The 19,665-nt window shown below is 43.4% G+C and overlaps 2 long non-coding RNA genes across 4 annotated transcripts in view; both read right to left on the bottom strand.

The window, feature by feature from the left end:
* The window catches only part of LOC109513767 (uncharacterized), a 7,409-nt gene extending 3,884 nt beyond the window's left edge, over positions 1–3,525 (bottom strand). The window contains exons 1-2 of the long non-coding RNA XR_002167853.1: positions 3,422–3,525; positions 3,071–3,253 (exon numbers count right to left, since the gene is read on the bottom strand). This is a non-coding gene — a long non-coding RNA (uncharacterized LOC109513767). The remainder of the gene's footprint in view (positions 1–3,070; positions 3,254–3,421) is intronic.
* Positions 3,526–3,624: 99 nt separating this feature from the next.
* LOC109513777 (uncharacterized) overlaps positions 3,625–19,665 on the bottom strand; it is a 47,576-nt gene continuing 31,535 nt past the window's right edge. For all 3 annotated transcript variants that reach the window (XR_002167857.1, XR_002167858.1, XR_002167856.1), the window contains 2 exons: positions 11,898–12,017; positions 3,625–3,918 (listed from right to left, as the gene is read on the bottom strand). This is a non-coding gene — a long non-coding RNA (uncharacterized LOC109513777). The remainder of the gene's footprint in view (positions 3,919–11,897; positions 12,018–19,665) is intronic.

The following is a 19,665-nucleotide window of genomic DNA, read 5'->3' as shown; positions in this document are numbered from 1 at the left end:
ATGCATGTAAAACATTTAGCTTCAGTGTATTTGCAATTTTAGTCTCTGGTCAGGCTTGAGAATGTATTAATTTATATTTATTGAATACAATAAAAACTAATTAATACAATTAATAAATAGCATCAATCAATACATTTTAGACACTTGTATATGTCTGAGTGCCTCAGCAATCTAAGTGTACCGGGTTAGTGTATATGCTGTGTCCATGCAGAACTTGTGTTTACATTTATTTGGTTTGTCTTTGTCCACAGACATCAGTAGATGTAAAGAGGACCCGCCAATGCAGCCAGAGCTAAAACAGTTTCCCAGGACCCTGATGGGGGACAGGAGAAGGATCTTCAAGGCAGGCTGGTACCATATCCACCCCTGGCTTGAATATTCTCAACAGATGGACTCGGCGTATTGTTACGCTTGCAGATATTTTAGCCCTCCTAATACTGTTTTTTTCTCATCACTGTAATGTTATGACTACAATGCTTTGAAAGTTTGATGAAATAAAAAGTCAAATAATATTTCGAATCTGTCTTTTTAGCCCTGGGTTGAATGTGCCCCTCCATCAAAACCCCCGGCCCCAGCCCGGCCCCCTCAGTGAAACTGATCTAGAACCGCCACTGCCTCGCAGACCATTTGTCTATGCACACGCACGCACGCACGCACGCACGCACGCACGCACGCAAAGAGAGCCACACCCTTTTTGGGTGGGTCAAGGGAAAGGCGTTTTTGTCACTCTGCTTCCCTCCCCTCGCGGTTAGGAGAAGATGATGACCCAGAGCTCTGTTTAGAATAATTGGCTTGATCTACGCTGTATTAGACTATTTGTTCAGGCATGACAAAGCAACTTCCTCGTATCTCTACCTTATAACAAAACCTTGTCGATAACAAAACGAAATACACAACATGGGCGATCGTATGGCAACTATGTACAGTACAGAAAAAGGAGAAAAAACGCAATCGCTGTTATTTACGTGATGTCACTAAACGCATCACGCGCAGCAGAAACGGCTTGCAAGGAACAATAATAGCGGCCGCGACGAACTGCTGGCTCACGCCGCTACCACAAGCGACCAAATGAAAAACGACACGAACAACTATATACAGTGAAACTGAAAAGAAACAAACATTGTCTGCAACACAGTATGACGTCAGCAATTGTGAAGTCGCATTCGGTCTCTGACATGACAACAACAAGCACTTTCCATCAACTCAACATATAAAATATTTTCACTCGACAAAACGTAAATTAAATAACAATATAAAAAGCAATGTAGACTCAGAACGAATCACGGAACTAATTAAGCACACCACACAATAGAAAAAGAAAAACAAAGTGAAATATTCTGATGAATTAAAAATGGATACGGACCATCAACGAGATGCAACTGACCAATGCCACTTCCTCGTAACTCTGCCTCAGCTACGGCGGGAAGTCGGTGCCAGACTGTGCGCTGTTGCGTCACTTCCGTCATAATTTAATTAACTAAAGTGTATCACTCCGTTTTACACACACACACACACACACACACACACACACACACACACACACACACACACACACAGCAGCTTCTGCATGAATGTGCTTCCTGTAGTCAGAATTTACAAACCGTTCTGGCATTCAAGAAACACCTTGAAAGTGCATTATTGACCGTGGCTCTCCTTTCCCCCACGTGAGGGCATTACAGTCAGTACGAAACGGATCATCACGATGATTTACTTTCCTGTAGTTGAAATGTAAAACTGTTCATGCGCTCTCTTATAAAGCAGCTTCCTTTTGATGGATATTAGCTGTTCAAAGCAATGAAAAGTGTGCGAGTGCACACAAGCAGAAATCAATAGTGTATAATACACACCCTTGTGCAGCTTCCACAATCAATTTCACTTGAGAGTGAAAGCTCATTTTCTCGCTATTCATTCCCTTTGTGCAGTGGCAGCGCTGCACAAGTGACCCCTCTGGACCGCAAATTGGGCCCAGCTGGGGATGTGCCCCCACATATTGCGGCACTGCAATGTAAACATTACATTTCCCTCCGCTTTGAGATGTTCAGTCTGGACCGGACGGCTTTATTACATCTGCGAGTTGCCAGCTCGCTCATAGCACAGCAGGTACTTGCTCATTCAATCTGCAGGCGGCCAATGCCGTTACGCGTGCGTGCGTCTGTGTGTGTGAAGCTGAAACCCATGAGGCCCTGCACAACTAGTGTGTCATCATCATTACACTTCTTTGGTGACGTAAGGCGATAGAGTCAATGAAAATGCTCAGCATGAAGGAAATTCTCAAAAATAAAACTGAGAATAACATTAAAATGAATTGGGTCAATATGGAATCAAATCAAACCGATAACATTAAAACTGATATCGGAAAACATCTGAATAGTTTAATAGTAGAAGTTTGTTTTTGTACGTTGAATCTTTTTTTTTTGTTTGTTTTTTTCATGGTGTCAACTATCGGTATTCCCGGATTGGCTCTCCATTGTATTTTATTTGCTAAACATACAGTTAACGCAATTATAAAATGTATACGGCATTACAGATCACACAAGCAGATTCAGAGACAGTTTTTTTTCCGAAAGCCATTACTGCAATAAATAATCACAGAATATAATCAAGCTACTGCATTTTAAACCTGAACTCATCTACCTCACTTGTGCAATAAGGAACAGCTGAGCCATCCATTTTCATGTGCAATATGTGTCCTGAGCGCGACATAAGCCTCAGTCCACACTACCAATGCTGCTGCTGTTGTTGTGTGTTGTTTGAGTATTGTATTTATTGAACCGTTATTTTATTCTATTTTATCTTTTTTACGAAATGCACTAAGGAGTGGCACCCAAATTTCGTTGTATGCTATACAATGACAATAAAGGCGATTCTGATTCTATATATGCAGGTGCAGTGCCATTCTATTTATGTATCCCACTGTATTATGTGCGCTTTACAGCAAAATTTGAGATCTCAACATCAAACATGACATCAATATACGGAAAAATGAATGAACCTTCCCCCCCATTACGGGGGTTTGCCAAAACTCATGTGCGAACCTGTGTTTGTATTCGGGCTTTGCTTTCGGACTCACTGGGGTGCTTGTATAGTTCTCCAATCCGCAGTCACGTCTCACACTCCACCCTGCTTATCCTCCTCACGCTTGTGAAGACGTTCAGGGAGAGCGAATGGAGCGAGCCAGCGGCTGGGTCAGAGGTGACGTCAGAAGCGCGGCCTATGCGTGGCGGGATGGAGTTGTTCAGATTCAGGCTGCAGGCTGGGAATTTTTCCAACTGAGATAGGGATTGTGGGCTACTTCACGGTGGACGTGTTTACACTTAAGAGATGAACGTGCTCCAATACAAGAAGTCAAATGTGAACTGAACATTTTCTTTACAATTATTATACATACATATACTATAGAATGAAGCCAAAAGATCAAAACCTGTTTTTGTTGCAAACGTAAATTTGGCTAGCTGTCCAGCGATGAGGCGTGGAGACTGTTGACATTTGTCTACGATCCCTTAAGCCAGTCAGGATGCGGAACACAATGGAATGTAAAAAACAAACAAACCCAAAAAACTAACGGCATTCAAAAAAAAAGATTAAATCCATGAAACAGCGAAGCCGAGAAAGACGTACCGTGTCATCGCGAGGTGAACTGTATCCAAATGATCTCCCAGTTGACAGGAATGCCCTTTTTGGCTATTGCGCTATCGGCCAGCAGATGGCAGTAGTTTAACAGTCTTCTTGACTTCCTGCCTCCTCCGCCTCCTCCACAGGTGACAGATGAGCCCCGCAGAGCTCCCGCAACAGTGCAGCAGCACTTTTTAATCCGGCTCAGATTTACGATGTCAACAGCGGCAAAAGTCTCCATTGCTTTTCGTCTGCGATCAAATTGAAGGCGTGCGTAGATATTCAAGAAAGAGGAGACCGTTGGGCCTGTCGTAGAGAGGCAGGGATGAATGAGAGAGGGGCGAGAGGGTTTGCTCATATTAGTGTGTGATTCATGCCGGCAGCCTTTGACTGAAGAGGAAGATACGAGGTGAGCTGATAACAAGCACTCCGGGAATGAATTGGAAGACAAAGTGTTTATTGCAAGAGGGGATGAACGGCATAAACTTGAAATTGCAACTTGCAACAACAACACAAAAGATGATGAGATGCAACATGGATGCACACTCATTTCCCTAAAATGCCCCCTTTGTCCCTGCGAGACCACTATTTTCTTTCCATGCTGGCTAAATGATCTTACAGGTTGGCCAATTAGATAAGCCAAGCATGTCCTTAGTGGGTCAACAGTGATAAATGCCAAAAGAAAAAAAACTGCATGGTTTCAAGTGACACAATACCGAATTTTGACTCTCAAGTGGTACAATTGGGATATGTGTCATGCCAGCAAATAAAAATGAATGCTTGAAATTGGATATCTTTAGAACAGAATAAAGCCTGCGATACTTGTAAAGGACCAAATTGAGACTTCAAGAGTAGTCTGATGTCATGGAAATGTTACGTGACATCTGCCCAAGCAACAAAAATGAACCGTTTGGTTGCCGTTCTTTGGGGAGACATGCAAGAGGAGGAGTGGGGGCAGTGAAGTGAGATTACGTTCAAATCTTGCTTTGAGACTGCAAACTCTACCTTTAATATTCTCATATTATTTATCAACTATTGTTTACTTCTTTGTTGCCACAGCCCGGTTTGAACACTTGCATCGTCACTTCAATACAAAACATCTGTGGGTTGTTTTGTGTGTTCCATTAATGTAAAAAGCCCCGTGGGATGTGTTACGAGAAATGCACATGGAAATGGACAGTTAAATGGGAACTGGCTCTTGGAACGACGGTGTCAATCCAGTTTAAGAGACGCGCAAGATTTAGATGGGGCGAGACGAACATTAAACATCCTGTCTGCACTCTAAACTTTGGCCAGCCTGACACTCGGTGCGCACATAAATCTGCCAGAGTGACGCATGGTCAAACGTTCCTGCGGAGGAGCGTGGCCCTAAAGGCAGACGCATCAAGGCGAAGACACTCCTGCCGGGAGAGTATCATACGTGGGACAAGAGGGCAGCCACACAAGTGAAACAGCGTCTCAACCAACTACAGCAACAAATAAAAGTTCGCTTCAATGAACGTCAGTGTGAGTCATTGTTTGCCTCTATGTGCCCTGTGATTGACTTGGCGACTCGTCGAGGGTGTGCCCTTCCTCTCCCCAGCCACACTCCTAAGAGCAAGAATTAATTTAATGTGTACTTAGTGCAACGTAAATGGCTTCAGACATGATATTCTAAGCTTTTGGAGTCCCTCAGGAGTCTGCCCTCTGCACTTTCACTTCTAGCCTCCAATTGGTTGAAGTGGAATGGGACTATCTGTGAATCCTGGTGCCGGGGGGCGTTTGTGCACACCTTGGAAAAATCAACTGGTGTGTCAGAGGCCAGTCGCCGCATAATCACTCCGGCTGCACAAAGATCATAAAGCAATGGGAGGCCTTATTGATTTTGAGGCCTTTATCAATGTTTCCACATGGCTGGGGAATGTACGCAGCAGTCATCTTTTATGTGTACGTTTACAGCCGCCCGCCAGAAACAAGAGGTCTCTGCGCCTGAGCCAAAATGTGTCATTTCTGTGAGGATTTTTTTCATTTGCGCTCGTGATTCACAGAGCGGCTATCACGGCGTGTTCATCAGCGCCGCGCCGCCCTGGAATCAATGCGGACTTCACTGCGCTCCTATTTCTCAAAATCAATTTCCATTCATGAGAGAAACGCATGAGGCTGCAAAAGGTTTGTTGATATGATTTTTTTTTTTTTTGCGGGAGGTTGGTCTTTGCTCTGCCCATTCATTCTGTCACTTATATTAGTCTTATTGAAGTTGGCGTTTTTATGTGGAGACAATTGCCGGGGCAGCAACCACTTTAGTAGCATACACACATATTGATAATCGCCCAATTTCGAGTCCCATTCACACCCCTCAAAGTCGGGGGAAGGCTGGAGAATCAGATGAAAAGATGATTCTTATTAAATGATTATCTATTGGTGTGGAGAGTAATATTTACCACCGGGAATGTTACGGATTTTAGGATTGTTGCATGAAATGGAACGACAGCCAATCGGGACGCGACCTGAAGATGGGCGCAGTTTGCAGACACAAATAGAACAATTGGCTCTGTTTAAGAGCATTTTGACTTTCAGGTACCCACAAAATATTTTACCCTCTGACAATTATAAGCACCGAACTCTCTTCTTCCGCCACGAAAGAAACGTTTATTTTGGTTCTTTTGTAATAAGTGGTAGAATATGGGTTGCTTTCACCAAAAACGCTGGTTTCTGACCTTCAGTGGTGGCTTTGCACAAGCACCATTTAGTTACGGTCTAGACGCCAAGGGGTGAACTAGTCTCCGTTTACACCAGGAAAAGTCACCCTATTTGTTGCTAGTGGCTTTCTTGAGGGGTCGGAAAAGACGCCAAATATGGCCACAAACTTGCCAACACTGACAGCCTCTCTCTCTCGGCCCAAGGTGGTCATGGCAACAAAAACCGTACACCGAAACTGCAAGCGACAGAACCCAACCAGCGTGACAAGTGGATAATTCTTTATCCTTTGTGTACTTTGATCGAGGAATGTCAGAGGCACCCAGGAAATGTTTCAAACTGTGAATAACAACGGTCTAATTTGATTTTTTAAAATTTTTTTTTATCAGGTGTAAAGGTTTCCAGTAGTATTACTCGAGCCAACTCCTCGCGTGTTGAAGTGAAGCGGTTCAATAACACAAGTTCACGCGTAGGTTAATTACCTGCGCGTGCATAAATAAATGCAGGTAGTCTGCCTCCTCGCCGTGATTGACTTCCTCTGCGGGCATCGGGGGATTAGCTTGACCCACCCTGGATGAACAGAGCAGGCAGTTTGTGTGTGTCAGGCACGCACATACGTGGGTACGCAATTACGGCCGGGACGCCGCAGTTCAATTTATTGAATACTTCAACTCTGTCATAATTCAAAGCTGAGAAGAGGCGGCCGTGACTTGGCGTCCCCGGAGCCCTGTGACAATCAAAGTCTGAGTTGTAGCCCCAAATGAATGTCGCTTGATTTTTCTTAGCACGGGCGGCCAGATGCTGCAGAAATGCGCCGTGTGATGATGAACTTATCACCACTGCTCACAACCTTCAGTTCAGCTGCATGGTACTGACAAGTACAGTTGTGTGCTGTGGAAGGTTACTGTAGTGAATGAAAGAAAAAAAAAACTCAACTAAAATCAAAATTGGAAAAATAAACCTACACTTTTGTTCATGAAATAAAATTAAAATCAGAGTGCTTTAACATAACTGAAGCTGCGTTGTATGAAGCTGACTAAAAGTAACTCTAATTTTACTGGTCAACTGCAAATTTCAATCACAGATGGTTTTGTGTGTGTCTCAACATAATCCTGACGCCGCGAAAAAAAAAGTCAGGTTTTTGAGATATATATATATATATATACACATTTTTTTTTGTTTTTAAGTTTGACCATTAAAAGCTTGCACAATACAGATTTTATCATGTGTTGTAATTTATAGCTAGCGCGACGTTTCAGAAAGAAAATCCACCTGTTGCTGAACCTAACCCTCATTCAAAAAGATTACATATTATATTATTATTGTTATGAAAATCAAACGTGTTAGAGAAAAAAAACCAAAAGGGTAGATTGGGAAAAACGTGAATTTCTAATTGAATTTTTAGGGATATAATAAATATAATGTAATAGACACAGTATGTCGATAAATCTAAAACTAATACTAAAACTGAACTAAAACAAAGCACTATAAATAAAAAAAAAATCACTAAAAACAAAAGGAAGTTAAAAAAAATCAAAATGAAATAAAAACCAAATATAATAAAAAATATGATTGAGGGCAGCATCAGCAAAATGGATATTTCTTCAGGCTCCATGTTTGAAAAGTCAGCTGCCGGTCAGTGTCCATCGCGCAGGAGATGTGCTTAATGAAGGATTTGAATGCGTTTCTTCACTTCCTGTCGCAAAGTGGGACATAAAAAGCGCATAAACAGGTCGGTGTGCGAGTGACGTACTGACAGGGTGATCGGGAGTGAGCGTCTGAGGGCGACGCTGGCGGTGAGTGTGCAGATGCGCCTGTGTCACAAGTTAATGGAGGCGCCGGCTCGGCAGCCGATTACAGCGCCGCTGTCACAGGAAGACGGCAGGCGAGGCCCGCGGCCCATTCATCACCGCCGCCTCCTCCTCCTTTCGCTATGTGATGAAGGTGCACGTCAGAGTGCCTCTCCGTAGCATTTATAAGCAGCGGTGGCAAAAATACTCACACTCTGAACTTAAGACGACGTATGGATGCAGGAGGAAAAAAAACCTGTAAAAATATTCAACTCTTTAGTTTTGTAAAAGATTTCAAGATGACTTTTTGGAACAACAGTAAAAAAACAAACAAAAAACCCAGTTAATTATATACAATACATGTTTTGATATCTAACAATGAGAAAAAAAACTATGTATACACTTTGGCTGTAGGGTGTAATCTGACAGTTTAGTCAGAACTGATCAAGTGACAAGTACTGAAGAGAAAAACAAACAAAACACCCACCCCACAAAAAATGCTAAATTAGCTTAGGACAACAGGAGAAAACAAAATACGCCTTAACCTTGATATCTTTTTTTTCAGTGATAAGAATTTTGGAACGCCACAAGTTGAATGAATGACTTCCTTGGCGAACATATCATGGACTTTGCTTTTGCAGACGCTAACAATATCAAGCTCTATAGTTGGCTTCGCAGACTGATATGGTATAAATTAGAAATGATGCCCAATTTCCTGTCCAACTGCATTAAAAAGGCTTAAATGCATAGAAATTCACTGTACACCATGTGAAAGGTGGGGGGGGGGGGCGGTCGTGCTGAAACAGCCCTTCGGAACAAGTTGCCTGTGAGTCTATTTGGTCTGGCTCGAAATGACCCGTAGCGCCTGCCAGAAGGCAACAGGTCGAAGAGGTGATGGCTGGGGTGCAACGGGAGCATAGCAATGTTCTGGGCTCAACTGAGGCAGCGGGAGCTGGAAATGTCCAGCAGAGAAGGCAGAGGGCAGCCAGTGACCTTCTCAACAACAAAACAAAGGGCGCCGGTTTAAGTCTTGTCTAGTAGAAGGTGCCATTTATTTATCAAAATTTAAATCGACAGCTCCAAATGACCCTCCGCACTGGAAAATGTTGCCCTGGGCAGTTGCTCAATCGCGCCACCGATCAAAATAAATTCTTGATGGGGGGGAAAAATCTTTCTTTTTCTCAATTTGTTGCATCATTGTTGTTCAAGCTCCCTGGTTTACGTTCCGCCCGAAGAGTTCCCCCAATATCAACCAATCAATAATCAAACTCGCAACCGGGTTCCACTTCACCTCTCTCTATTCACGTCATGTTGTCATCTGCCATGTTTGAAAAAAAAGCAACGGGCATTTAAGATCAAAAGTAGAAAGTCCAGATATCGGGGAAAAGTCACCAAAAATACTGAAGAAAAGCCTACTTAGGTACAGCGGTTTAGGCTGAGCCGTCGGCCCGACACCTCGCTAATACCGAGGGGGATGCATATGCCAGGTGAATTTCCTGCATTAGGCATTCATACACGTCCTCAGCCTCGGATTTCGGTCAGGGAGATTATACTGTTTACGGCCGGCTGCGAGCATAGCAAATCGCCAGTCAACTCGACTGCCCGGGGTCATTAATCCCGCCGCAAACAGACACCGCGCCTTTGAAAAAAAAAATCCCACATCTCACTTCATTCCCTACCGCCGTTTAGGAGTCATTTGCTCTAGACCTGGATTAGGACCATCTGCCAATGTTTCCCTCCATTAGTGACACGAGCTGATGTTCACTTTAAGACCAACGCGAAGGGGCCGAGAGAATAATTTTCAAAGGATCAGTCATTCAGAGAAGAACTAGAATACATGCGACCGAAATGGATTGTATTGACCCTAAAATATTCTGGGTTGCTTTCCTAACCCCCACACTGAGCGCCTTATTGGGTTACTTTTACCCGAGGTTGGGTTAATGATTTGACCCATGAGATCGGATATTTGGGCCATCTGAAGATGGTCACCGCTTTGGAGTTTTGTGCATTGCAGTTGAACTCTTTCAGGGAGAGCAGGTACTACAGTGGACAGCTTATCATGTTATCAGGTTTACAGGGTGCATGAAAGGGTTAAGTCATTTTGATCTAACATTCTTACACTCTAAACACCTTCGGGTTAAAATAACCCACTTTGGGTCAAAAGTGGACCAATTCACTTCATGGGAGAATTTGGCCCAACTTTCCAATTTTTGGAGTTGTTTTATAAAAACGGACTCAATTTTGGGGGTCACTTTATATAAACCAAACCCGTTTTTTGGGAAAAAGAATCCCCAAAATGTCATAAATTTTTGAAAAGCAACCTCAAAAATGTCAGTTTTTACAAAACACAACAAAAAAGGGTTGTTTCATAGTAAGCAACCCAGAAGTGTGGGTCAAATTGACCCAAGTATTGGATCGGACCATTTCATACAAAAATCAGGTTATTTTTTAACCAACTGTTTGAAGAGACCGAACTTTGGTAGTGATGGGATGGTTCGGTATGTCTTACTGCTGACTTTGGATACAGCATTTAGGGCTCACATTCTGCACCTTTAAAATAATAAATTATCAGATTTTGATCAAAGATTGGCCCGACCTGCTACTTGGGTCAGTTTCACCCAATTTTGGATTGTCTGTTTTGGGGGAAAAAAACCCCACCAAAAACCCAATTGTTGATGCTGGGTCAAAATGTCCCAAGTATGGATGAGTTAAATCTTTGACCCAAATTGGGTTATTTTTGACCCAGCAGTTTTACGAGTGTGATCGGTTGAAACAAAAGTTGCTTCTTTTTCTTGTTGGTCCTAAAATGAGTATTTGTAACCACAGCTCTAGCCGATAAGCTATTTCTTGGTTATAATAACGTGAAGAAATACTGGATTACACCCCAAACTGGGAAATGCACAGCTGATTAGCCTGCTCAGGCACAGTAACATGAAGTATACGAAGACAGATACATCTTTCCGGGCCATTCATTTGTGTGTGTGCTGATACATTTCTTGCGTGTTTAATTTAAAAAAATGTAAATAATGCATTGTTAATAGTTCCAGAGTGTGACATAATTGCAAGATGGTCTCCACGCAGCACCCATTAAACTCTTTTATCCATGCACCTATTGCTTTTAATGTTCTATCGATGCCTGTTTTGCGTAATGTCTTTCCATTAAGTCCGAGACGCACGCACGTTACATTACACCGGCGGCATTTCAATAGCGTGCGCGTGCGCTGTTATCCACCAGACACGCACGCCATCGATTCACGGAAGAAAAAAGGGCCAGGGATGGAAGCATTTAAAAAAAAAAAATAAAAAAAAGAACACTCCTAAGATGACCCGCTAATGAATCTTTACTTATCATTTCACATTTCATCTTCGTGTCATCTCCCTCAGCTTTTGTCATGGGATCCTCGTGTTAACTGCGCCGCCAACTTGAATCTCATCGGGCTACTTGAGGGCGACGCCGTAATGACCCTCAAAACGACACCAACAAACGTTTCATCTCAGAGACGCTACAGAGACTGATGAGATTAAAAAAAAAAAAAACCACATCATATGAATTCTAAATGGGTGGCGTTTTGTCGCTGATAGCCGGAGATGACAGCTGACACGAGTCACATCGCACAACTTGAGCATAAGAAGCGGAACGGCCTTTGCGTCACACGCTGGGGATTTAAAGCTAACCTGTAGGGCCTGAAAACGTAAAAGAGTATTTCACATCAGTGTGTACACCTACCTTTTAGTCCCTGCAGTCATTTAAAAAAAAATAAAAGCTACTCAAAATCTCACAATGACTCTGTTCCTTATTTTTTATTTTATTTTTTTTACCTGTTACATGATTTGTCACATCCCACACTTTTCTCCAAATTGAGTGCGAAGGTGCCGGTGACTCATCTGAAGTTTGTGTGGAAATCCGGCTTACGAAACCCCTCTCTGGTTTGCGTCGATCTGCGGGAGGAGAAAGAAAAGAGACAGACAAAACAGTCAAGTTCAATCTGTGTTTGTCGACGTTAAGCGGCGGAGACGAGGTGACGCCAACCATGAGCCGGCGTCTTTGCCTGGATCTCTCGTCATCTGCCGGGTGGATCAAGTCGCGTTGGCTCAGAGGCTAGTTGGGAAGGTTTGCCGTCAAAAGATAGAATCCTTGTGTCTACAGGACAAACGTATTTGGGAACGCTGCACGCAACATTTGCCACTTGGCTTTAGGAGATATAACAGGTGGTCCTGACCTGCGCCAAACTTCATTTCCAACATTCCACATGACGGGGCGAGTTTGTGAAGAAGAAACTAAACAGCATAACATTGCTTATACCAGGGGTGTCAAACATACGGCCTGCGGGCCGGAACCGGCCCCCCCAAGGAGGTTCGATCAGGCCCGCAGGATGACTTAAAAGTAAAAAAAATGCATAAAAGACAAGGAATGAATATTTTTAATAAGGTGCAATTTATGGAGTATCCACTAGGGGACACGCTGTTTTGATTAGAGTAGAAGACAACATTGTTTTGATCAGAGAAGAAGACAACGGCAGTGTCAGTCTGTCATTGAGACAGACCCAACACAGCAGACGCTATCAAGAACATGTGAAAACTGTACTGTCTTCTTTACACATTTAATAGCCCTCTCCTTAGTTTGTAAAGTGTAGGCAGGGATTAAATTTGGATTTTATATGCACGTGTAAATGGTTGAAAAATTCCTTTCTTTATAAATCTCATTTAATCTTAAAGTGCATTACTATATTTTTCAATACCAATTATTTGTTAAAGTTTTGTGCCTTTTTACAATCAGTTGCAATGCACATATGTGAATGATAAAAGTAAATTGCACATTTGTCGAAGGAAATCTATGGCGCTTCATGAAATGGTTTGGAAAAGATATGTTCATTAAATTTCAACATTTTTCTCAATGTTCTTGTGCTTCTTTAGACCAAAACAAAGGAGAGACATATTATTTTGGCTATTTATAGCAGAGTATGATATAATTTTAATGGTCCGGCCAACTTGACATCTACCGAGGCCGTATGTGGCCCACAATGTGAAATGAGTTTGACATCCCTGGCTGATACCATCGTGTGTGTGTGTGTGTGTGTGTGTGTGTGTGTGTGTGTGTGTGTAAATTCTGGTTTGGTTGGAAAGATGTCCTATATGAAAAGAAAACATTTCGACAGCTCTACCTGTAAGCTTAGAGTGCATTTTAGGTTCATCCCAAAAATGTCACCCGAAAGTCGAATCCAAGTGCGAACAAAGATTTGCCATTTACACGACGTCATCCTTTGAACAGCTAATACCGCTGGTAAATAGTGCGGCTTACCCACACACAATTGATTTGATTGTTCACTAAAAGCAAGCGAGTCAGCAAGCCCGAAGCGACATTATTACATCAAATTGCGTCTGTCTGGCGGAATATTCGTCACCCTGCGTTTTACCGCACGGTGTCAATGTTGTTTTCTTTCACGTGTATTAATATAATAGCCTTGAGAGGAAAAAGTATCCAGTCATAGTAGGGCCACTGTGTGCTTATGATGATAAAAGCTTGCGCCACATTGCGGCATGATGTAAAGCCGCTGCAATCAGATTTGGCCTACAGCATCACGATGACAATTACAAGGCGCCATGGCAGAGACTTCCCACCGTTCGTTTCCTGATGAAGACGTACGTCACCGCGGCGAGCGGTCACCGTAGCGGTGTCATCACGCTTGACAGCCTTCCCGATGAATGATTTACACACATGAAAGCTGGACGTCAGACTAGTATTGGTCGCCTCCTCCGCCAACGTCCTTGCTGGTCAACGCCATGCGAACATCTGCATGGGATGGGCTCCAGACACGTCCATCACGCGCTCAAAACGATGCGTTAATGCAGCGCGTCCAGATGGCCGGCGGACTCTGGTCGGTCACTTTTTACTGCAGCTGTAAATTTAATCAGAAAACACACGGCTGCCTTTTATAAAATGCAGTTTGACAAACTGGATGACATGGAAGTATTAGAGAAGTTGTCATCAAGTCATGTAATTCTATCCCCGAACCAGTAGACCGAGGCCACGATTGTACATTTTTGATTATCATAACTTTCTACAGGCCGTGACAAACAGGGTATCCTAAACACAAGGACGTGTAGCGCTTCCAATAGGAAATAATGGTGCCCTTTTGGCCCTTTGAAGCCACCATAGTTTTCCACTGGTCTGTACTCCTGAATGAAAATGGGACAGTTTAGACATTTAATTCAGTGATTTTTCAGTGTAGCAGGTAGCTCCAGCAAAATATAACTGCTTACAGGCAGTCTCAATGAGTTTAGTAATACATTTGAAAAAAAAAATAACAGTTTCACTGATGGACATCAATGGAAGTCCGCCATTTTGGTTTGAGGCAGCCATTTTGTGGGCTTGCCCGAATGAGCTCAAATTGTAAGCGGGTGTGGAGATAAAGCTTTTTTTTTTTTTGTCCATGCCATCTAATGAGCGCCGAGCAAGGAGACAAACGTTTGATGATCATTTTGAGAATTCAACATGAAAAGTTTGCCCGCAGTTTGATTTTGATTTCATTTTATCCTGACACCAGTAGTTCCTAACTGCTTTTTAAAAGGTGATGTAACGCGGGGCCGATGTGATGGAACACATCAGACACAAAGATTGCTGCCAAAGCATCCCAAAAAATCTCCTCGTGCGCTGTGATAAAAGGAGGACAAGTTGAGATGATTGTCTTGTTTCTTGTTGTTAAAAATAAAACTGATCATGCTTGTTAATTACTGCGTCCCAGATGGGGGTTGATTCAGCTCCCAAACGCACACCTGCAGCCAAAGCAGTTGAAAGTCATCTTTAATCAAAATCTTTGCTTTTACCATTTTTCTCTTTTTTTTTGACTGGGAACAATCAGGCATATAACTGGACCCGTCATAAGCAGAGCGCCGGAATTATTAAGCAATTAGCTCTTAAAAAGATGATATATTCGACTGTGGGTTCTTTGGATGGCTACGTTCAGACGCTTTCATCCCATTTTTCTGTCAAATGACACATTTTCTGTGCTCTTGCGGCGGGAAGATAAGGCCGAGCAGTAAGGCTGAGAGTCTCGTGAATTGATGGAGCGGGGACGCGGGTCGCTTTTCATTCAAAACGTGGCAGGAATGGATAAAAAAAAAAAAAAAGTCTCCGGGTGACCTTCAGGCGCCTGCAGAATGGCGTTCTTGTTTTGTTCGCTGTCGTTTGGGGGCCCAATGTATTTAAATGGACGTATGAGTGTTACATGTTCGCTGAGGGTTATCTTTCATTTATGGATCCACAAAATCCCCCCCCCCCCCCAAAAAAAAAAAATCACATTTGTTACTAGCATTGCTTATTTGATTCCCATCAGCAAAAGCATTCAGCATCACTTTACACTTCTCACTTGTTAATGTTCAGGAAGTGTTTTTGTATTTACTATCATTGATTAAAATCTTTTTACACTTGTATATCACCAAACACACTACCTGTACAGTTTTAAAAATGATATCCCTTTGGCATTATGTCCTATGGTGAAAAAACCCCCCCACATTTTTCCAAGTGATAAAATCGTTTTCTCACATTGCAGCTCATCATTTAGGCATAGCCAGTGTATGCTATGACAAAGCCACAATGTAAGTTTTCATCGCAACTACATTTTCTGTCACACCTGGGCGATAGATGAGATAGAGAAAAACCAGCAGCGGAATCGTTATCTGGGGACGGAATGGATAAACTTGACCCGCATCTGGCGCTTATCGCATCGTAGCAACCGGCAACATATTTCTTGTCCGTGTGGACGTGTCGCTTCCTTTTCACATCTGGACGAGTGCTTCCATGCGCAGCCTGCAACAGGCTTGGAAAAAACACCGCCGTCAGCGTGCTCATTCAGGTCGTCAGGTAAGTTGATCGCGACTTTTATATTTTTAATTGATTGGACAACATCCGAGCGGTCACATGTCGAACGATACACGGGGTAGTGTTTTGTGCGCACGTTTTCCGTGTTTGCAAGTGATGTGGACAACAATTTTTTTTGCTGTGTTTTTATACACTACACCAGCGGCCCCTGACATTTTTTGCCCCACGGACCGGTTTAATCTCAGAAATACAACAAAATAATATGACCTGCATGAAAACTTTGGTATTGTCGTAACATAATAATAAACACGAATCATGACACGAGGAACGTCCGATCTGGACGCAATGCTGTCCGGTCACTATGGTAACGTTTAAACCTGCCTTCAAAATAAGATACACCGCAAATAAAAAGTGCATGAAAAATACGACTCACAGAGTGGGCTTGCTAGCTCCTGGGTTTCATTTTAGCAATAACCTATCACGTGACCGAGAAGCACCGCCTTCAATTGCGTCAAGAGTGACATACTGTAGACGGATGTAACAGAGAATCCGGTAATCTTTCAAAATAAAACATCTTTCTGATTCCGAAATTAATAAAACAGAAGTAATGCAAGTTATTTATTCTTTCTGTGCGGCCTGGCACCAAATGACCCGGGGCTTGGGGACCACTGCACCACACTACTGCGGAATGCATTTTTTTCTAAAACAAAAAACGTGTTAAAATACAATTTTTTGGTGTGTTTTTTAATTTTTTTTTTTTTTTGTCGCAGTGGGTTGGCTGGAATTCATGAATTGCTTTTCCGTCTATTTCACTTGGGCAAGATTGGTTTTGAAATTTGCGTGTGGTCACGGAGCAAATTCAATTTGTATCTCAAGGCGCCGCTGTGTTTGTAATCGTACAAATGTAGCGAAATTGGACAATTTCTCGTGGCGCTAATGATCTTTCACAGCACACCTGGTTGGGAGTCGCCGCATCGCGGCACACGTGGCGAGTGTTACATCAATGCAAGCGAACTGTAATGACAAGAAAATTGGCAACCACGATTGAATGGATTTTTCTTTTCGGCCAGTACGCCCCTCGCTACTTCATACTTGATGGCTGCGTCAATTAACGGCGAGCATTATTACCTTTCTAAAGGCAGCATTTTCCATTGCGCTCTCGAATTGAATCCCCCTCGGATTGTTCAGCTTTATTCTCGAGGACGTTTCCATAGGAACAAGGTGTAAGATTGCATCCTAAATGGAAAGCAATCCTTGTTTGTTACCGCGGCATTGCTTGATATCGCCGACAAGTCAAATCTGAATAAGCCAATGTGTTCAAAAATGAGGGAGGGGGGCGGTGGCGGTGGAGGGTCGGGGAGGCGCCCACTTGTGTAAGCCATCGTGCGTGTTCACACTGCGCGCCGAGTGGGTAGGAGGAGAGGTGGGTGGGTATGTGTGTGTGGGGGGGGGGGGCACAGCGTGGCTTTTCCGGCTGTGAGCCTCCCTGTATATGAGGCTTGTTTTTCATCGACTGTGTCAGGAATCAAGAGGGCTAATCCCTCAGAGACTTTAGATGAAAGTTTCAAAAGAAATAATGAAAGGCACGTTCGCCCGAGGCTGCATATCTGGGTGAACGTTGCGGCGCGCGCGAGCGAGAGAGAGCGAGAAGTAGAGGAGGAACACAAGGGCCTCCTCTGCTTCCGCCCCCCAACCGGTCCGACGATAAATCACACACACGCTGTCTGCGAGACATAAACAAATTGGCGGCTGAGCACATCAGACGCTCGGCGCAGCGTGAACGACTATAAAATGTAACATCTCTGCAGCTTTTACCAAGAGAAAGACCTCGAACGGTCCATAAAAGTCAGTCGAGACTGAATGGCTTTTGCCTCTAAATGACAGAAGAATACTTTTTTTTTTTTTTTTTAAATGACCCCTTAAGTATGTTTCAGGTTTGCCAAAGCAAATTGGAGCATTTTTCACCCGCTCCGATCAAATTCGACAAAGACCCGATTATCGGAAGGCTCTAAAGTGAGCACCGATAATCGGGTCAATTTGAGTCTCAATTACGCCATTTGTCAAATGGGGCCGGTTGACGGATCCCCCCAACCGGTCCGACGATAAATCACACACACGCTGTCTGCGAGACATAAACAAATTGGCGGCTGAGCACATCAGACGCTCGGCGCAGCGTGAACGACTATAAAATGTAACATCTCTGCAGCTTTTACCAAGAGAAAGACCTCGAACGGTCCATAAAAGTCAGTCGAGACTGAATGGCTTTTGCCTCTAAATGACAGAAGAATACTTTTTTTTTTTTTTTTTAATGACTCCATTAAGTATGTTTCAGGTTTGCCAAAGCAAATTGGAGCATTTTTCACCCGCTCCGATCAAATTCGACAAAGACCCGATTATCGGAAGGCTCTAAAGTGAGCACCGATAATCGGGTCAATTTGAGTCTCAATTACGCCATTTGTCAAATGGGGCCGGTTGACGGATGCCTCGAAAAGGTTATTCTGAGCGATTATCCTGCGGTGGAGGGTGTGTTGAGACATTATTTCTTCCCCGATCCGCTCAGTGATTCCGATAATCATAAATGACTTTGCTTCTTTTCTGAAACTTGGGACGGCGAGGAGAAGGAAAAAAAGTGTCGATGCTGTCAACGCGCCGCCTTCCCATTTTTTTCATTATGACTGATAAGTCAACGCCACATTCCCTTTCATGCACCAATAATGACAACCTGTAACCTGATCACATGATAGGCTGTCCACTGTCATGGCCGCTGTCCCTAAAAGGGTTAAGGACAAAATGACTTGTGCGGGTTTTTTTTGTCTTTGCAAAGATGTCCGACAGACAATTCGACATCTCGAAGGTTTGGCCAAGAGCGGGCCTCAGAGCTGTTTTTCAGAGCTGTTTTTCACCTTCCTCCATGCAACAGACGGACAAAGCCAGGTGGTCACAAAGACATTTTTTTTGCGCTTCTCCATACCGTACATAACGCGTTATGAGTCGAGAACGAAAAACTTTGCAATTGTTTGCAGCAGGACCGGATAAGAAAAAAACAAACCCTCAAAAGTTCTCCTGGCCCTGATTGACGGAGGTGCACGTCTCCTCGCTGGGTGTTGATTGACAGGACGGCTGTCATTGCAGTGAAGTGGTGCCGCGCAAGGGTGAGGGCAATCTTTCGTCAGCCCCGAATGCCAATTCTTGATTTGGAGCGGCGTTAAGGAAAAACATTCGGGACGTACGCAAGGCATTATTACTGTTTATGTATTCGAAGGTTCGGGTACTGGACACATGAGTTCAGGGCCGGTGGGTGGGGACTCGAGTCATCCATCTATACTGTGAACAAACACAATGAAGCTCAGCCTCTGGCTGCTGATATGCTTTTGACCATAGGCCAAACTCATTTTTAAGGTAGAAAACAACAAGTAGAAGCCACAGAGCGATCGGATTACTTTACGTTGATTATTAGTGGCAGAGGCAATGTGCTTCCAGTTGACTTTCAAGTGTTTGGCAAACAGATCACTTCCTCTGCTGCAGCAGATGATCCGCACGGTCTCCTATCTCGTATTCGTGTGTGTGTGTGTGTGTGTGTGTGTGTGTGCGCGCCCCTCAAATGACCAGATTAGAATGCCATACAGTTCGCCAAGCGTGTGCAGCCAACGGAGAACTCCCTTAATAGTGCTGCTGGAGAAAGGCCTTTGCATTCGAAGTCTCATACATATGTAAATCTTTTTTTTTTTTTCTTTTTTTTTGCCCTGCTCCAGGCACATGGAAATTATT

Source organism: Hippocampus comes, unplaced genomic scaffold (genome assembly GCF_001891065.2).
Source record: "Hippocampus comes isolate QL1 unplaced genomic scaffold, H_comes_QL1_v1.1 scaffold99, whole genome shotgun sequence".
NCBI lineage: Eukaryota > Metazoa > Chordata > Actinopteri > Syngnathiformes > Syngnathidae > Hippocampus > Hippocampus comes.
Note: the sequence above shows the minus strand (reverse complement) of the source record. Positions and strands in the feature narration are given on the sequence as shown.